The sequence below is a fragment of the Pelobates fuscus genome, chromosome 4 (assembly GCF_036172605.1).
Source record: "Pelobates fuscus isolate aPelFus1 chromosome 4, aPelFus1.pri, whole genome shotgun sequence".
In the NCBI taxonomy this organism is placed as follows: domain Eukaryota; kingdom Metazoa; phylum Chordata; class Amphibia; order Anura; family Pelobatidae; genus Pelobates; species Pelobates fuscus.
In genome coordinates this window covers 341288300-341303684 of record NC_086320.1, presented here as the reverse complement: position 1 = coordinate 341303684, position 15385 = coordinate 341288300, and positions in this window count along the sequence as shown.

Below are 15385 nucleotides of genomic sequence, written 5' to 3'. Positions count from 1 at the left end.
CTTTCAAACTGTCACAATTCAGTTAGCTCTACCTGTAAGGATCACAAGAAAAGTTATATCAAAATAGATATTCTTGGGGATGGAGCTAGCTCTTGATCTGTAAAGCCCAAATAAGTGCACATAAAGGGGTATAACCTGCCCAATCAACCTCAGGTGATGCTCCCCCAGTGATGGGGCAGAAAACTATGAAGATCCTGCCGGATTGGTCAAGATTCTCTGCCGATATCAGAGACTTGCTGCAGAGGCCGCATGGAGAGATCAGACCTGAAATGGCGGTGGATATCTGGGATGCATCAGAGGGTTATTCCCACCACAACATGGATGATCTGGGCTATAAGTGTCCACTAGAGATGTCCCGAATAGTTCACTGGCGAATAGTTCCTGGCGAACATAGCTTGTACGCGTTCGCCACGGTGGGCGAACATATGCGATGTTCAGTCCGCCCCCTATTCGTCATCATTGAGTAAACTTTGACCCTGTACCTCACAGTCAGCAGACACATTCCTGCCAATCAGCAGCAAACCCTCCCTCCCAGACCCTCCCACCTCCTGGACAGCATCCATTTTAGATTCATTCGGAAGCTGCATTCTTTTTTTTTTTTGTATTTTTTTGTATTTTTTAGACAGAAGTGTGTTATATTTGAGCATGCTAGGCTGAACGTGCGTATATCATGGCTAGTTGCACTGAAGGTATGAGTATATAGCAGTACATTGTTGTGAAAGATGGCTGTCATGTTTAGGGTGTAGCTTGCACGTTATCAACTGTGTATTTATATCAGCAGCTCCACCACTAGTTATAAATCAAGTGTGAGTCGCCCCATGAGATGAGACTTGTGAATAACATAATACATGAACGGTTAAGGTAAAGGCATGTAAGGAACTACGACAATAAACTCTTTAGGAGGTGAAATAATGACATGTTTAAACGCTTGCTACTTTACGATTAGTTAATGTGCAGAGAGCAGTTTATAGCTTGGCAGGCTGCTGTTTACTGCTTGTGCTCATCCGATCCCTTCTGGGCGCCAGGTGCAGACCCTGGGAGTCCCTGATACCTGGAACAACAAAGTCAAGTCTCTGGCTGAGTGCCGGGTTCGTGGCTTGAGGTGGTGGAAGCTTGTTTTGTCGGGTGGTCGGATCTGTCCCGGTGGTGCTTCACGTCCGGTGCGGGATTGTGGTTTCTTAAGGTGGAGGCGAGTGCTTGACGTGGGGCAGGCTCTGCATTTCTGTTTGTGTCTCCGGTCCCGTCTTCAACGCCTTTTGCGTTGGTGGATTTTAATGGGGCTGCTTCGCTTAGCTGTGGTGCAGCTTGTTGGGGCTGTGGTGGAGCTTGTTGGGGCTTCCTGCTTGTTATTTGCTTCCAAAATTGATTAAAGAGTCTGCCAAGCTTAGACTCAATATCCTGCCATGCTTTGCTGGTACCAGGAGGACACGTGGCTGCCGCCATATTGGGAGAGTCGCAGATGAGTATGTCAGCCTGGGCGGCTGTGCTCTCTGCGTCCATTAGCTCCAGACAGCCTCCCAGGGGTGGACCGGGATAACCCCCACCGGTCCGAGGGGGGGTTAACGGAGCTCCTGTCGGGAAGTAGCTGCTCTTGGACATCCCAGGATCAGGAGATCGGCTGCCTCCCGCCCGGTGAGCACCAGGCCACACTTGCCACGCGGAGGTAAGTAAGACTCTGTTGAGTTGCTGACCGCTGTTAAGCATGTCGGGTCGGTCAGGTAGGAGCAACATTGCTGGGTCATCCCCTTCTGGGGTGAAATTCGCTTGTTGATAGCTGCTTAAAGTGAAATATTGAGGGAGCTCACACGAAGTGCATCTTTCCTCCATGACAGCTAGGCCCCGCTCCCCGGAAGTTGCATTCTTAGTGAGAGGAGGGACAGTGTAGCTGCTGCTGATTTAATAGGGGAATCGATAGCTAGGCTAGTGTATTCAGTGTCCACTACAGTCCTGAAGGACTCATCTGATCTCTGCTGTAAGGACAGCACCCCAAAAAGCCCTTTTTAGGGCTAGAACATCAGTCTGCTTTTTTTTTTCCCCTGTGTAATCTTATTGCAGTTGCCTGCCTGCCAGTGTGTGTGTCAGGCTCACAGCATATACTGTGCCCATTTGCCCAGTGCCACCACTCATATCTGGTGTCACAATAGCTTGCATTTAAAAAAAAAACAAAAAAAAACTTTTTGGACTGTAATATAATAGCAGTCAGTTTCCTTCACACGTGTGCGTTTCAGGGCCTGCCAGGGCACAGTGTCACACCAGTGCAAATCATATCTGGTGTAACAGTAGTGTACATTATAAAAAAAATGGAAATTTGACTGTAATAGATTGAATAGCAGTTAGTTGTCTGCAAGCATGTGTGTCAGGCCTACAGCGTCTACTCTGCCAACTTCTGCCAGTGCACAGTGCCACTCATATTTGTTGTCACAGTAGCTTGCACGCATAGTACCACTAATCAAAAAAAAATGACAGGCAGAGGCAGGCCACGCCGCAGGGGCCGTCGTGGTCGTGGTGCTGTGATTCCCTTTGGCCCTAGAATAATGGCCAGTGTTCAGAGGCCACGTACCCTGAACTCGAAAAGTTCTGAGGACATAGTTGACTGGCTAACACAGGACACCCAATCTTCTACAGCTTCTGCTCGGAACCTTGACGCACCATCCTCCTCCAGCTTAGCTTCGGGCACCTCTCAAGTTACCACTCGCCCGCCTGCCGCCACCACCCACACTAGCACCACAGCTGCTTCACTTAATCTGTCAGAGGAGTTATTTACACATCAGTTGGAAGAAATGAGGGATGCACAACCATTATTGCCAGAGGATGTAGATAACAGGGATATGTCTCAGTCAGGCAGCATTACACACATGGATGTACGGTGTGATGATGATGATGTTGTACCCGCTGCTGCTTCCTTTGCTGAGTTGTCAGATACAAGTGAAGCGGTTGATGATGATGATGCGTCCGTGGATGTCACATAGGTGCCCTCTAGAAGAGAAGAAGAACAGGGTGAAAGTTCAGATGGGGAGACAGAGAGGAGGAGGAGATGAGTTGGAAGCAGGGGGAGGTTATTGCAAGGAGCTAGTGGCACAGTCAGACAGCATGCATCGGCACCGGGGTCAGCCAGACAGCACGCCAATCAACGCATGCTGCTGCCACCTCCAGAATGCCATCATTGCAGAGCTCAGCAGTGTGGCATTTTTTGTGTGTGTCTGCCTCTGACAACAGCGATGCCATTTGCAACCTGTGCCAAAAGAAACTGAGTCGTGGGAAGTCCAACACCCACCTAGGTACAACTGCGAAGGCACATGATTGCACATCACAAACACCTATGGGATCAACACATGAGTACAAGCAGCACACAAACTCAAAGCCGCCATCCTCCTCCTGGTCCAGCATCTTCAGCCATGTCAACCACTGCTGTCCTCCTTGCCCCCACTCAACCATCCGCCACTCCGTCTCTCGCCTTGAGCAGTTCCCGCTCATCTGCACACAGTCAGGCTACTGCTGCTGGTTCCAATAAATTGCCTTTCTCTTGGAATTCATTTGGAGTGCCTGGATTCATTTTCTATTTTTACTATTATATTTGGTCCATTTTGGTACTGGGACATATCCAGTTAAGCACCCTGGATTCCTTGGCAAGGGGTGGAGTGCACTTCCAACAATTTTCTACAGGTGTCTGTCAAGGACATGTTTGAGCGTAAGAAGCCAATGTCACAAAGTCACCCCCTTGCCCGGCATCTGACAGCTGGCTTGTCTGAACTCTTAGCCCACCAGCTTTTACCATACAAGCTGGTGGAGTCTGAGGCGTTCCAAAAATTTGTAGCTATTGGGACACCGCAGTGGAAGGTACCCGGCCGAAATTTCTTTGCACAAAAGGCAATCCCCAACCTGTACTCGATTGTGCAAAAGTAAGTAATGGCATGTCTGGCACACAGTGTTGGGGCAAGGGTCCATCTGACCACTGATACCTGGTCTGCAAGGCATGGTCAGGGCAGGTATATCACCTACACTGCGCATTGGGTAAACCTGCTGACGGCTGCCAAGCATGGAATGCGTGGCTCTGCTGAGGAGTTGGTGACACCGCCACGACTTACAGGCAGGCCTGCTGCCACCTTCTCTACTCCTCCTACTCCATCCTCTTCCATAACCTCCTCGGCTGCTCCACATCAACGGCACCCACCCAGCTCCCCAGGTACTATTCCACATCCCGGATACGGCAGTGTCACGCCGTCTTGGGGTTGACTTGCCTGAAAGCAGAGAGTCACACCGGTCCAGCACTCCTGTCCGCCCTGAACGCACAGGTGGATCAGTGGCTGACTCCGCACCAACTGGAGATCGGCAATGTGGTTTGTGACAACGGAAGAAATTTGTTGGCGGCATTGAATTTGGGCAAGTTGACACATGTGCCGTGCATGGCACATGTGTGTAATCTGATCGTACAACGCTTTGTGCATAAGTACCCAGGCTTACAGGACTTCCTGAAGCAGGCCAGGAAGGTGTGTGGCCATTTCAGGCGTTCCTACACGGCCATGGTGCACTTTTCAGATGTCCAGTGGCGAAACAACATGCCAGTGAGGCGCTTGATTTGCGACAGCTTGACACGTTGGAATTCAACACTCCTAATGCTCGACCGCCCACTCCAACAAGAAAAAGCCATTAACGACTATTTGTATGACTGGGGTGCTAGGACAGCCTCTGCGGAGCTGGGAATTTTTTTGCCACGTTACTGGACGCTCATGCGCAATGCCTGTAGGCTCATGCGTCCTTTTGAGGAGGTGACAAACCTAGTCAGTCGCACCGAAGGCACCATCAGCGACTACATACCATTTGTATTCTTCCTGGAGCGTGCCCTGCGAAGAGTGCTGGATCAGGCCATAGATGAGCGTGAAGAGAAAGAGGAAGAGTTGTGGTCACCATCACCACCAGAAACAGCCTTATCAGCATCGCTTGCTGGACCTGCGGCAACGCTGGAAGAGGATTGTGAAGAAGAGGAGTCAGAGGAGGAAGGTGGCTTTGAGGAGGTGGAAGACCAAACACAGCAGGCGTCCCAGGAGGCTTGTTGTCACCTTTCGGGGACCCTTGGTGTTGTACGTGGCTGGGTGGAGGAAGAGACCTTCAATGACATCAGTGAAGACAAGGAACGGGACATGGCTAGCTTGGTATCCAACCTTGTGCAAATGGGGAGTTTGTGGTTGTGCAAATGGACTGTTTGCGGTGGTTTGCGGTGTGTTAAACGGGGAGTTTGGTCTGTCACTGTGAAGCGGGTGTAACCCTTACACTACCTGATCGATACAACATCATACCTGATGTTTTAAAGCACGTTATTCCAAACAATTTAGGAATGTTAGGTGATTTATGCCCTTTATGGATTAAAACCAGACTCTGCATCAACTATGTAATTTTCCATGGGAGTTTTGCCATGGATCCCCCTCCGGCATGCCACAGTTAGTCCCCTTGAAACAACTTTTCCATCACTATTGTGGCCAGAAAGAGTCCCTGTGGGTTTTAAAATTCGCCTGCCTATTGAAGTCTATGGCGGTTCGCCGGTTCGCCCGTTCGCGAACATTTGCGGAAATTCGCGTTCGCTGTCGCTGTTTGCGACATCTCTAGTGGTCACCCAAGCCCACTCAACCAACTGAGGAGATGTCACCCCCTTTCACCACAGCCATACTCATCAGCCTATTGGCGGGCTTCCATCAAAGCCTTTCCTCTGAAATAGCAGACCACTACATCTCATACATCAGAAGTCATAGAGCTACAAAAGCAGGTTAGTGAACTCACTTTGGCCCATGCAACCCTCAGCCCCCAAGTAGCTGCACTGGAAGACAAAAGGAGGTGGAAACACCTGAAAATCACGGACCTCAGCAGATAGCGTCACTATGGCAGAACTGCCTCATTTTCTAAGCAGGTTTTTCACGGCCCTCCTGCCGCCTAAGCAGGCAAAAGGCATAATGCTACACGGAATGTCCTGTCTCCCTTAGCTTCCATCAGCTATGGCTTCAGCTACTAGCAACCTACTGATAAAACCCTTCCTGGGTCATGACCAGAAATACCTAAGTTATGTTAGCTCCTCTATGACAACCAACCCCCCTAGCTCCACACACATAATTTCTCACTTACTCCAACATGTGGAGTTGCCTTGATTGTTCTCACCGCTTTCACCATTTTTAAGATAATACTCACCTTTTCTGTTTATTCATTATGGTTCTTCCCATGCCCCTATAGTGAACTTGCTACTTATAACAAATACACTAAGTGCTTTAGCGCGACTGTTCTAAACTACAATTACTGTAATAAAAAACAATACATTTAGTAAAGTTACCCTCAAGACTCGACTTTTGTATCACATGCTATGATTATCTTGAGCCTGAAAAAAAATAAAGAATTAAAAAAATCTATGATATAGATATTCTTAACAAGCTTTACAGAGTAAATTGAATGCATTTGATCAGTACAAACTAAGCTTTAATTTTCATAAGGTTTATTTCAAATCTCCAAACGAAAGCATGCTTTTTGTTATGTCAGATATTGCAACACAAGTGATTTCTTAAAGGGGCTAGAATCCACTGTATTCAACTGCATTAAAGTCTTTAAATTGAATATAACTGAATTACATTGTTACATGTAATTGCTAGAATATCCCAGTGGCACAAGTAAAATCTGATTCTATTCTAAATATAGATATGTGCACTAAATGCAAACAGCTTGACATTTTCAAATAGTGATATGTACATTAATAATTTTTTTCTTAATTTTGTATTTCTTTTTCAATTCTTTATCTTATTTAGTATATTTAAGTTTTACTATTTAAAGTCGCACCTTGTATCTACATCAGTGGTTAGTTACTAAGTATAAATGAGCTTTGCATTTCCATGAATTGGGTTTTTGAAGAGATAACAATGCTGAGTAGTAGAATTCAAAAGATATAATTTACATAGAAACATAGAAACATAGAATGTGACGGCAGATAAGAACCATTCGGCCCATCTAGTCTGCCCAATTTTCTAAATACTTTCATTAGTCCCTGGTCTTCTCTTATGGTTAGGATAGCCTTATGCCTATCCCACGCATGCTTAAACTCCTTACTGTGTTAACCTCTACCACTTCAGCTGGAAGGCTATTCCATGCATCCACTACCTTCTCAGTAAAGTAATACTTCCTGATATTATTTTTAAACCTTTGTCCCTCTAATTTAAGACTATGTCCTCTTGTTGTGGTAGTTTTTCTTCTTTTAAATATAGTCTCCTCCTTTACTGTGTTGATTCCCTTTATGTATTTAAATGTTTCTATCATATCCCCCTGTCTCGTCTTTCCTCCAATTTACAATGCTCATTAGGGGCTCAGATCACTGGGAGGTGCAGTATATTAAAACAAATGATGATTCTGATCCTGGATCATCCGTATGTGTTGAATACTAGTTCACCTCCTTCAGAAAACTGCCCCAGCTTTTTAAATACATATTTAAACAATAATATCAGGAAGTATTACTTTAGAGTAGTATAGGTAGTAGGTAGTGGATGCATGGAATAGCCTTCCAGCTGAAGTGGTAGAGGTTAACACAGCGAAGGAGTTTAAGCATAAATGTGATAGTCATAAGGCTATCCTTGATATAAGATACGGACAGAGACTAATAAAAGTATTTAGAAAATTGGGAAGACTAGATGGGCTGAATGGTTCTTATCTGCCATCACATTCTATGTTTCTATTTAGCCATCATTCTTTAGGCAGTATAATGAGAAGGTAGATGCAGACAGGACCCTAGAATTTAAATGGCAGTTACATTGATAAGTGGAGTTCTGCTTATCTCTATTATTCTCGTTCCCCAAAATATTATCTGTTTCTCAAATCTGTCCAAAGTATGAGATGTGCTGCATAGACTTCTTATTTTATTAATAATTTGCTCTTGCTAAGTTCTTTTTTCCCCTTAAATATCTAATTCTAAAACACCTGGCTGCAGTTACACCAAGGTGGTCTCCTACAGAAGAAAAACACAGTGTGAAGAATTTTCATTTCATCACGGAATGTGAGTTCAAATAATGTTCACAGAATGACACTGGAAATTGAAAGTCCCCAGTGGGTGTGAATGAACATTGAGTTAAATATGGAAAGTTCTGCTGTGCATTACAGTAAACGAAAAGGCTGAAAGTAAGTAACAGGTGTAGTGAGTAGAGCTGTATGTTTTCCCACTAAAAGAGTCAGGACTATTACAAATAATATGTATATAACACCTCTCATATGTTCAACTAAAGTTGTTTGTATTGTGCAATCCCAAAATTAGTATTTTTATTGGATGTTGTATGTTAGGGCAGAATATAATATAGGCGGCCTATCTCCCAGCATTCTAGCCCTGCACGCAGGCCCGCTACACTCCTTACTCCCCTGCCCCCGTATAGGTAGGGGATATCCCGGTCCTCATACTGCAGAAGGTGGAGCACACACGGAGAGCAATAGGGCTGAGAAATGGCACAATGCAAACATTGTGGAGTGACCAAGTTGGCCACCACATTGGAAGCTCAACAAAGCAGCCCAGGCCTTCAATGGAGGCCCAGTTCATAGACATAAACTAGTCTTTGCATATCTTGGTGTCGGCTTAATTTAGTAACTCAGCCTGATGAGCCCACTCTAAGTATAGCCTCTATAGTGCAGTCAGTTACCTGATCCATATACCCTATTGTGTATCTGCTGACTCTCACCTTTAGCATGCTTCCTCGACTTATATTATTACCTATCATAGTATTTCTCTTCTGACCTAACTCATTATGTCTAATATGTCTCATGCAGTTAATCGCCTAGTTTAAGCTACAGCCTTAGACATAGCTACATAGCCTGAACTAATTATACATTTTTTGCTGTTCTTGCATGCCATGATCTTTTTTTCCCAGTTTTACTTATTAGCTTGTTCCTGCTGTCGTGGCAGTACAAGCATGTTTGTAACTTTAAGCACTGCAAAAATAATAAATGTTTTTAAAAAAGGGACACTATAGTCATCAGAACAACTATAACTTAATGTAGTTGTTCTGTATATTCTAGACTTTTTAGAGTAAAGGCAGTGTTTACATTGGCCCCTAGGGACATCTCCAGTGGCCACTGGAGGTGCTTCCTGGGGCAGCGCTGCTCAGTGTGCGGCAGTGCCATTCAGCATATCCACGCTCTGCATGGAGACACTGAACTTTCCTCATAGAGATACATTGATTCAATGCACCTCTATGAGGAGGTGCTGATTGGCCAGCCCATACAATTTAGAACTGAAATAACAAACAGCACTAGAACCATTTGCCACAAGGAAACTGTATACTCTGATTGCTACTGTACAATAGTTGATGTTTACTATGATTGTTATTCTTTTTGTACAGATGGTTATCAAATATGCAAAATTACTTAAATTGCCCACATGACAGCATATTTTTTGTCTATACTTAGACTATACTTGTGATCTCAGTGTAGGTCTCAGGTGAGTTTTATATCTAAAGTCTTCTACAATAAAAGCAGACTCAGCTTAGCCACAGGTGCATCCATGGAACTTTACACCATTCCTAGAAACAGATATTCCCAACTGTCCTTTATATAAATGACCAGCAGAAAACACAATTACTTTGATCTGGCACCATATCCCAGCGGTACATAGAGAAAGAGTGAATGCTCATATGCTGCATTCCCTTTGCTTAAGTATTATTGTCTAGTCCAGCGGGAATATAAGCAGGTGCTTTGGCCATGACCTAAATTTACTTCCATTCTATTGAGCATACACAACTTCTTTCTATATTTTCTTTGCAGAACAAGAAGTACTATACGGCATATGTTCCTCTGTTTACAATTGTCTAAACGCTAGTTCATTTGAGTAATATGTTTTAATTCCTTTTAACTATTTTTTTTTTATTTGTATGTTTAAGTTCCACTATATTCAAATTATGAAATAATCTATATGAACTAATGATGGGGTCCATTTGCTAAACTCCAAATTTGAAATTTGAATGGTAAAATTTAGATAAAAATAGCTGAAATAGATAAATCACGCTTTGGCTATTTTAATCAAAATCTTCCCATTCAGATTTTAATTTGCCACTATTTGCAGTTTACTGAATAAACCAGTATATAGTAAAATAAACCTGCTTATATCAGCAGGTCAGGCTAACGGTTCAATAAATAATTTCATCAACACTACAGTTTAATATAGAATACTGAAAAGGAAAAAGAGAAAAAAACAATATAAAAATCTCTATGCACATTCCTTAATTTTATTTACACAACTGGAAGACAAAAATGTATGTAAATTGCATCCTCCAGGGTACCAACCAACCAACCAGTGTAAATTAGCATGGAAGGCCACTTTCTTCTTGTATTTTTACGCTCACATGATTTCATACACAAGTAGTGCTCAGAGGGTCCTTCTATACTTTTTAACAGATAGCTAGAAGTCTCACATTATGTCACATGCTTTGGGTGCATTAGGCAGTGACTAGGACATTTTGATTACGTTCGTGCTGCTATTTCTAACACCTGACCCACTTTTTGTGCATCTGAATAGTTTGATTTTCCCTTTTTTTAAAATCCTTTCTAGTAATGTATCTAACAATGTAAAATGCTGCCAAGTTTTTCATCATTGATAGACGTGTGTTGTTGACGTTTTATACCATTTCATTAGGTTGCTCTGTTGTCCTGCGTACAGTTCTCATTATTTAATTTATAAATAAATATCATGTTTTCAATATTAGATGCCATAAATATGAACGAATGGTATGTTCAGAGCTGAATATTGATTGAAAAACAAACGTGGTCTAGGCACCCCAGATCTGTCAGAAAGCAGCTTTATTGAAACGTTTTTGCCTATGCAGAGGCCTTTGTCAAGCTGATTTTTGATAGATCTGGAGTGCCTGGACACTTTGTTTTTGAATCCATGGTACTGGGGTTTGCCAGCCCAAGGTCTAGAGCACCTAGCTTCTATTGTGGGAGTGCAGTATCCTTTCCCATCAGAGGTCACTATTGTCAAAGTGATAATCATTGCTGCTATAAGTCAACCCTGCCAATCATGCAGTTTGGGACACTTACCTGGTTATTTGCCAAAGTGAGAATTTAAAGTGAATTCAAAGTGGATTCCAAATTTAAGGACAGAGTAGCCAAACTGAAATCATAGCTGATCTAGAGAATGTTTCCATTTTGGCTACTTTGACCTTAAATTTGGATCAGGAAATGCTTTATTGAGTTGCGTCAATGCCAAAAAAAAATAAAATAAATAAATATATATATATATACACTTTTGTCCAGTCCCGAAAAAAGACACCTGAGATCAATTTGATGTTACACATAGCTAATGCCAGAAAGAGACATTGGAGATAAAATTCAACCTACAGTTCATCACAGAGACTGGAGTATATTTTATAAAGCAGATCATTCTGTGGAGGCTTGTAGACATTTATAATATTACATAGTTACATAGCTGAAAAAAGACTTGCGTCCATCAAGTTCAAACTAAATATTGCAACACTAAATATTAATAATAAACTCATTATATAAAATTATTTAACCAACAAAAAGATTAGTTTAGCTTGTTTCTAGTAGTATTTATTTATTTATAAAATATTTCACCAGGAAAGATACATTGAGATTTCTCTCGTTTCCAAGTATGTCCTGGGTATAGTATCTAAGAGTCCGTTCTCCGGTCTGTTATTATCAGTCAACTTAATGGTACTAGTGTTGTTGACTTTGGATATATTGCAATTTTAAACTTCAGAAGCATATTCTGCTTAACACAGCAAAAGAAAAGATGTTTAATTAAAAAAACACAGCATACCTGTACAGATTAATCATAGATACAAGATGTTAATATGATCATAATAGAAAGGTTATTCGTTGACTTCGGGTTTGCAAGTGCAAGCATTCCAGCTGTTGTGTACACTAAACATTTATACACTAGTGATATCTGGAGCAAAGATGTTACCAAATATATGTCAATAATTGGTGAAGCCATCTGACTCTTGGGACCTATTAATCTTAAGAGATATCCTTGGAATGTAAGTTCTTCTAGGTTATTGATGATGAAGGCATATTCCCCTGAGAATTAAACGTCTACAGCAATGTTAAAAACTTTTAGTTCACATTCTATCTGTTGATGTACATTATGTTTCAGGTAGGTTTTTGTAACAGTTTTACTTTTATTTGTTTATGTTTCTGAATGTTGTGTACATGCTGTTGTATTTTGGAAATGTTTGGTTTTTATGTATGTGTTTATTTTTCTTGGAATATACATCCCAACATTCCGATACCAAGAAAAAACATAATCTTGGGGCAATCTCATTACAGACAGCAGAACCAACGGAACTAAATTCATACTTACAGCTTACCAGGGTCATTTTTAATCCCAGACTATTGAAAGATATTGCAAATGTAATTTATTTCAAAGGTTGGGAAAAAACAGATTTCCAGTGACTTTTGCGTGAAACAAGCTCATGTTGATGTCCCTGTTGAGGAATGCTGATTCAGCTCCGGTGTGATCTCAGAAGAATGTCAGATGTTTGTGGACTGGCAAATTGATCTGATTTTTGTATAGTTTTAAACTCGCAGCTTACTTTATTGTAACTTTCCACAATTAACTAACCAGCTATACAGTATACTTCATAACAAATGGTCCTGTATACAGTCAATCATAGAATAACAAAAATATGGGTTTTTAGTGTATTTTGGTGACTAGCATTTACTGTAGACACAGTGCCCTATTGCAGTTGAAAAGACTTGGCTGAGAAAAAAACTCCAGTTTTTCTGTAAAACATTATTTACAGAATCCATATTAGTGTGAACAAACAGAAAGCAACAGACAAAAGAGGGAACCTTTGTTTTGTTTCCACAACAGCAAATGATCAAAGTAATTTTATTGCCAGGGGTCTGTTGTTACACGCTGTTCTTTATATTGTATACAAGAATTAGGTTACACCTCTTTAAATCAGGATGACAGAATTCAGAAGCATATTATCAAAATGACTTCTCTTATCAAACATGTGTAATGAACAGCTAACTATACTTACTCGGATATCTCTCAACTTCTCTCGTCTCCTAATGTAAGTATTTCAAGACATCCAGCTGTGGATATGAGCTAAATTATAGCGGTACTGGGGATGGAAATAGAGGCATATTTTGTTTTGTCTGTGTACATTCGACAGTGCATAAACCTGTTTTTTAGGCATGTGCATGGGGAAAATATTCGGCTCGGATCGGCATTCCGAAATTCGGGACTTCATCAATTCGGGACTTCGACAATTCGGCACTTCGACACTTCGCCAACTTTGGCACTTCGGCACATGACCACTTCGGAACTTCGGCACTTCGGATCTTAGACACTTCGGAACTTCGGCCCTTCCGCAACTTCGGCACTTCAGAACTTTGGCACTTCGGCAACTTCGGAACTTCAGCAACTTTGAAACTTCGGAACTTCGGCAACTTTGGAACTCCGGCATTTCGGGACTTTTGTTGCAGCCGCTTGGTAGATAACTCCCTAATTCCCACGGTATTATGGAGTTATCTACCAAAAGGCTGAAAGACCTAAATTGGTCTTTCAGCCAAATTTGCTAATACTAAGTAAAAATTACTTAGTATTAGTAAATTGTGCCCCTACTCGCAATACCGCGGTAGGGGCATGTCTATTAAACACTGTTAAAAAAAAAGGGTCCCCCCTCCCTCAGCGGGTGGGGGCCCTAAAGTAAAAAAAGGGGGGAGGACCTATTGTCCTCCCCACCGGCCCCCACCCCTGAGCGGTGGTGGGGGCCCTAAATAAAAATTGGGGGGGACCTAATGTCCTCCCCTCTGGCCCCCACCCCTGAGCGGTGGGTGGGGGCCCTTAACAAGAATAATGTCCTCCCCCCTGGCCCCCACCCCTGAGCGACGGATGGGGGCCCTAAATACAAATGGGGGGGACCTAATGTCCTCCCCTCTTGCCCCCACCCCTGAGCGGCGGGTGGGGGCCCTAAATACAAATGGGGGGGACCTAATGTCCTCACCCATGGCCCCGACCCCTGAGCAGTGGGTGGGGGCCCTAAACAAGAATAAGAGGGGGGACCTAATGTCCTCCCCCCTGGCCGCCACCCTTGAGCGGTGGGTGGGGGCACTAAATACAAACTGGGTGGGGAACCTATTGTCCTCCCCCTGGCCCCTACCCCTGAGTGGTGGGTGGGGGCCCTAATCAAAAATAAGGGGGGGACCTATTGTCCTTCCCCTGTCCCCCACCCCTGAGCGGTGGGTGGGGGCCCTAAATACAACTGGGGGTACCTAATGTCCTCCCCCTGGCCCCCACCCCTGAGCGGCGGTTGGGGGCCCTAAATACAAATAGGGGGACCTATTGTCCTCCCCCCTGGCCTCCACCCTTGAGCGGTGGGTGTGGGCTCTAAACAAGAATAAGGGGGGGACCTAATGTCCTCCCCCCGGCCCCCACCCATGAGCTGTGGGTGGGGGCCCTAAATGAAAATTTAACCCCCCTCCCCCCCAGGTGACTAGGGGTCCCCAAACCCCTAGTCACCCCCTCCCCCCAAAAAATAAACTCCTACCTACCCCCCTCACCCTAAAAATAATGAGGGGGGACCATTTAACTAAGTACCTGTAAAAATAAAAATAAACTTACCATTCAATGTTTTCTTTCTTCTAAAATCTTCTTTTTTCAGCCCCAAAAAAAGCCAAATAAATATCCATATCCCACGCTGTGTAATTTGACTCATAACTCTCTCATTGGTGGATTAAGTAACCAATCAGAGAGTTATGAGTCAAATTACACAGCGTGGGGAAATTCCAAAGAACTTTCCCACGCTGTGTAAAATGACAAAGAGCACTCTGATTGTTTTTTTTTTTTTCTTTTCTTAAATTGTGTTGGTTATTATGGATTTTTATTTGGCCTTTTTTGGGGCTGAAAAAAGAAGATTTTAGAAGAAAGAAAACATTGAATGGTAAGTTTATTTTTTATTTATTTTTACAGGTATTTAGTTAACAGTCCCCCCTCATTATTTTTAGGGTGAGGGGGGTAGGTAGGAGATTATTTTTGGGGGGAGGGGGTGACTAGGGGTTTTTGGACCCCTAGTCACCTGGGGAGGGGGGTTAAATATGTATTTAGGGCCCCAACCCGCCGCTAAGCGGTGGGGGCCAGGGGGGAGGACATTAGGTCCCCCATTTGTATTTAGGGCCCCCACCCACCGCTCAGGGCTGGGGGCCGGGGGGGAGGACATTAGGTCCCCCCCTTATTAGTATTTAGGGCCTCCACCCACTGCTAAGGGGTGGGGGACAGGGGGGAGGACATTAGGTCCCACCCTTATTTTACTGTAGGGCCCCCACCCACCTCTCAGGGGTGGGGGTCAGGGGGGAGGACATTAGGTCCCCCCCTTATTATATTTTAGGGCCCCCACCCACCGCTCAGGGGTGGGGG